This window comes from Denticeps clupeoides, chromosome 19, assembly GCF_900700375.1.
Source record: "Denticeps clupeoides chromosome 19, fDenClu1.1, whole genome shotgun sequence".
Lineage (NCBI taxonomy): Eukaryota > Metazoa > Chordata > Actinopteri > Clupeiformes > Denticipitidae > Denticeps > Denticeps clupeoides.
The window spans coordinates 19,676,999-19,682,998 of record NC_041725.1 but is presented as its reverse complement, the minus strand read 5'-3'; positions in this window follow the sequence as shown (position 1 = coordinate 19,682,998).

Below are 6,000 nucleotides of genomic sequence, written 5' to 3'. Positions count from 1 at the left end.
ATGCAGGCCTTCAGACTGAAATTCATCTTTCAGGTTTAGGATTCCTCTACGGGTTCAGCATCAGTCCTGTACTGATATGTGAGTGCAGAAGCAGGAACGTCTACACTGGGAACTTCCACCAAACTAAAAGGCCAAACACACCAGGTGTAGTGAAGGAAAAAAGGTGCAGGTTTACAGAGCCAGCCATTATAGGCATCTGTAAATATGACAAAAGATACAGATTCACAGCCTGACAGCAAGCTCCTCAGTCCCTGAACCACCGACCTGACCTTGACCCACACGAAGGTCCCCGCCCTGCTACGCTGTCCCCTTAATACACCCCACAATCACAGCCTAATGTGGGGTGGGGTGGGGCAGGCAGGGCTACATATCAACATGTCCCCATACATATTCACAATTTACCGTTTCATAAGATGAAGGACACAACTCAAATCATACAAAGAACAAAATATACACAGCAGACAAACACCCCACTTCTTCAAGCACCCTGTCCCTGTGTCCCACGCTGGCCTATAAAGGCACCGTTCTCCCATGGGGAACATTTAGGTAAAACCACAGTGAAAATGTGAATGATAAAGGGTACCTGAGTGAGGTAACAGTAGGTAGGATGGTTAATAATAAGTAAGTAAATAAATGAAACTGTTAAACTACCGCGTGTTGTGTTTATTTGAGAAATCTAATGACGGCGACAGGGGACAGTGGGACAGTGTATGTGATGTGTCGTCTGGACCCATGCAGGAAACAGACATAACCTGACATAAGCCCATAATACACTGACAACACGCATCACACAGTTACACCCTCTCAAGATGCAGACGGGCTCCTACAGAAACCCTACAGTTGGCCCGTCATGGTGTGTGGACTGCAGTGTGTGTGTGTGTGTGTGTGTGTGTGTTTGGATTTATTAAGTCCATGTAGGTTTTCAGCGATGAACAAGCAATATGAACTTGCTTCCATGATGCTGCGGCCTCCACGGCCTCCACTGAGGAGAAGACGACAGTTGAGTTTGAGGACATAAGTGGCTTGAAGGGAACCAGGAGGCTGAGATTAGCATATTCAGATCAGCGCATAATCATGCAAATTCAGTATGAATTTTAAAGAGGACAGACGCACTGCACACGTGCCACAATTGTGTCTAATTAGCATAAGAACCGGAATGCAACGGCACCTACATCGACTGTCACTAAGAACCGCAACATGCCTACGCTTGAACACACGTTTACACACACACACACACACACACACACACACACACACACACACACACACAGCAAAAAATGTAGAGAGGGAGTCATTCTGTGAACCTCCAGAGACGCAGATAAGAAAGGATAAGAAAATCTGGCCAGACACACACACGCGACACACAGAGTGATAAAAGAAGCAAAGTTTTCTCACGTCTCATTAAGGCCTTTATTTCCCGGGAGGAATTCTGCAGATAATATGATAAAGGAATCAAGGCCGCCGCTCATTTCCTGAGAAAAAAGAAATTCAGGAGCGCTCTTCTGCTTGACGAATCCTTAACACTGAGCATTCATCATGGCAGCCGCACACACACACACACACGTGCATAAAACCTGTATTTAGAGGGTGAGTGTCTGTACTCGGCGACAACCAAGGCCCTCACTAGTCCAAAAAAACCCCCATAAAAACGTCCATCACACTCCTGTCATGTGACTGGAGCTCATTTTTCATAAAGCGATAAATGTCGCCGCCGCCCTGCTTACTGCTCACGGTTCCGTTCGAAAGCGGAATGTGAAAATAAGCGTCATCAGGATATCTACACCCTCATTTGATAATTGACGTCTCAGACTTGGCTGCCTGAGAGGTGGAATTAAAGTGGAAGAATTGCGCCGGCAGGCCACGCCCTAATGCCTAATGGTCATCATTCAAATTACGGCCTGTTTCTGGGTTCCTTCTGCTGACAGCACCCGAGGCCTGAACAGCATTCATAAACTCACTCTATTGCTACGTCATGTTAATAACCTGTTATTATGTTAATAAACCTACTTTTTAGTTATACTGTAAAAGCTCCAGATCTACGCTTGGCTCCACAGAACAGAGCTTCTAGACAAATTTTACCATCAGTTCCATGTTGGTTCTAGTCTTTTTCATGACGGCTTGCTCCTCACATGGGTTCTTGGGTTCATATTAATACGGGGCTGATATGGACCACCTGCCTGGTACCTGTGTACCTGTGAAGGGGCGGAGTCATGGTCATTTAACACCGAATAGGGTCAGTTTTACAGACTGAGCCCAAGGGTGGTGGTGGGATGATGTAATTTAACTCTGGTGACTTATCTACAAAAGGAAGATGAATGTTATGTTAATGACAATTGCGTTATAGAAATCAAACATATTCTAGTTGCACTAGTTCTATGTCAACCTGGTGCTCTTTTTTAAATGTCCTCCATTTAAAGGAGACCTTTTCAAGGGTGAGTCTCAGAACAGCCACAGTTCCATGCACATGTATGAGGATGAGCTCTTTTTCGGTTCCACTCTGTGCTCTCCAAATGTCTCGTCTCACTTCTGAAGGACCCGAGCAGGATCGTTCTTCTTGAGAAACACTCACCTCGCCGTGATTTCCCCCTGGACGGCTGCCCAGCCACTTCCCTTCCTTCTCCTGTCTGATGTTTTCAGGCCGCGAGAAGCTGCCTTCTCTTCCCAAGCCGCGCTGCTCCTCCAGTTTACTTCGCTTACCTCAGTCAGTATTAAACTCGGGTCTATAGGACACATCTAAGTTCAAATCCCACCATGGTGCCCCTGAGGTCCCCTTGATGAAGGTCCCGACCGTCATGGTGCCCACTGCTCACTGCTGGATAAATACAGAGGACACGTTTCACCGTGTCACCGTGTGCTGTGCTGCAGTGTCTCACAATGACAAAACCCAATCACGTTCAATTGATCTCCTTTCAGAGACCAGAGACTGTGTGCAGGTAAAACTCAGACCTGAAGTTCAGGTGTTTATGACAAGAGAAGTTTATCTTCATTCTGATCTGAGTGTCTCTATCTGTCTCATTAGAGTTCAGCAACTCATTAAACATTCTGTTTCCTTCAATGTTCTGAACATTCTGATCTTTACTGGACCTTCACTGGCTGAGTCAGAGTCCTGGATCACAGGAGCACACGAGGTGTTATGAAGATCTGAAGGGCGACTGATTCTTTTTTATTAGAAGCTCAGTCTGATCATCCGAGGGCTTACAGGTTCAGGATAGCAAACACACACAACACAACACACACAACACACACCTACAACACATACACACACACACACACACACACACAACACACAACACACATACACACGTGCATAAAACCTGTATTTAGAGGGTGAGTGACTGTACTCAGCGACAACCAAGGCATACACATACACACACAGGCATACACACACACACAACACACATACTCACAACACACATACACACACATACACACAACACACAGACACACAGACACACATACACACAAAACACACATACACACAACACACACACAAAACACACATACACACACACACACACACACACAACACACATAGACACACAACACCCACACATACACACAACACACAAACACACATACACACACATACACACAACACACATACACACACAACACACATAGACACACAACACACATACACACAAACACACACACATACACACACATACACAAAAACACACATACACACAAACACACACAACACAACACACATACACACACAGACACACACAACACACATGCACACAACACACATACACACAACACACATACACACATTGGAGTAAACTTATTACACTTATTGGAGTGTATCTCAGACTTCTACACTGCAGATTTAGTAGCATCACAATGCTACAGCTCCATCAGTGCGAAGAGGAGGAGGATGAAGATGACAGAACGCACACTTCCTTTAATCCGTCCGGCCTGATTATGAATCTGCCAGCTGAGAAGGGATCTGGTTTATCAACAGAAAACAGAACACAGTCAGGAACCGGAGAACCTCAGATGCTGGAGCAAGCCAGGAAGGGAAGAAAAAGGTTTTAAAATGGAGGAATACTGGTGTGTGTGTGTGTGTGTGTGTGTGTGGTAGAACAGACACAAAGCTAGAACGTTCCTGACGTCTCCTCGCTGCTGCTTCCCACACCTGAAATGTGTGTGTGTGTGTTTGGGAGAAGAAAGCAGGAGATGTTTAGAAGTTGCCAGGTAGGATTTTCTAAGACTTCATGTTCAGGAAAACGGGAGCAGCAGCGACGTCCTCCTCCAAACGCGTGCCACCTGCGGCCCAGGGTCACCTTTTCAGCTCGTTTTTTCCGGTTTTATGCCAGCGCCCAGCATCTGGGACACGAGTTCTTGGCCGAGGTCGTGTGCAGGATGGACACAGAAGACGTTTTCTGGTGATGCATTCTGCCCGGATCTCATAAACATGGTTCATGCGTGTAAAACATGAAGAAAACGACAATTTGGCGTCAGAAGAACAAACGTGAAATGCACTTCTGCTGTCCGTCCCCAAGACAACTTGCAGGACATTTTCCCTGCAAACATGGACAAACTCTTGCAACATCACAGGTCATGTATATGTACGCTGTGCGTTGTTCTTCATGCTCCTGTAAGTCACCTTTTTTGTTCGTCTCGGAGGAACGATATTACAGTCCTGTCTCCCTTAGCGCCCAAGGCCAGGATATATATAGAAAATACCGAGTACGGTGGATCAGCAGGGTCATTTTTAATCAGAATGTGTCTGCAAACGGAGAGAAACTTTCGCTGAGTGCGTCGTTACACCCCTGATAAATTATACACCGCGTATATCGACATTTAGAAACTGTCTCCAACATTGCACTGCACTTTATGTACTCTGTATATTTAGGATTTAGATTTTTGCCTATTTATTTATAGACCTGTGTACATTCTTACATATATTTATGCTCAGTAGATATATTATTTATAAAGAAACTCCACGACTTGTACAATAACACGTACACACATTGTTGTTGTTGTTGTTGTTGTTTTTCTACTCTGTACTTGTACGAATCAAATTCCTTGTATGTGCTTGTACTTACTTGGCCAATAAATACGATTTTGATTCTGATTCTGATTATACATTGTACATTTGTGGGACTAATCAAGGATCTTATCTTATAAGAGTCCTGAGGAGGCCAGGCAGGTAGGTTGGAAGGTTGTGGGTTCAAATCCCGAACCACCAAGGTGCCACAGTTCTAAATCACAACCAGACTGACAGTTCAAAATATAGAGTTTAACTTATATACTGTTGTACTGGCAATAAACGAATCACACACACACACACACACACACACACACACACACACATACACACACACACACTCAGCACTCTCAGTGCACACCTTCCATCGACTCTCTGATGAGGTTTTTGGCAGGTCCGACATACTTCCACATCAGGATTTTATATTCATTTGTGAGACACTTTTAATTATAATTAAACCATCCAAAGTGCTTTAAAGTCCTTAATGACAAATACCTTCAGTGCAAACACACACACACACGCACACACACAAAGCTGCTTTGATTATAAGAAATTCCTGATGAATTTCAAAACCGTACGTAATTAAGAGAACCGGCACACAGTTTTAAAAAACGCTTTATTCCGGAAGGTTCTTGAGCTGAGAGATTCGGCCACCTGCTGGTGACTGCTGGGAACTGCGGGGTTAAAGGCCCCCCTCATTAAATCGAGTGGAACGGTCAACACACTCAACTCACACTCTTTATTGTACGAGTACATCTGCCGGATGCAGATCACTTCATGTACTTGCTGCTGACTGTACAAACATGGCTGTGAGTGTGTGTGTGTGTGTGTGTTCTTTTTTATAAATTATGCATTTTCACTAACTGAGATGTGTGTTTCATCATCAGACGACATTGTAAGAGCTTTAGAAAATGTGAACTTGGACGAGTTTAAAAGTGTGTGTGAACGTTGCTAATCTCAGATTTTAATTGGTCCCTGTGGGAACCTACAGCACTTTTAAACCT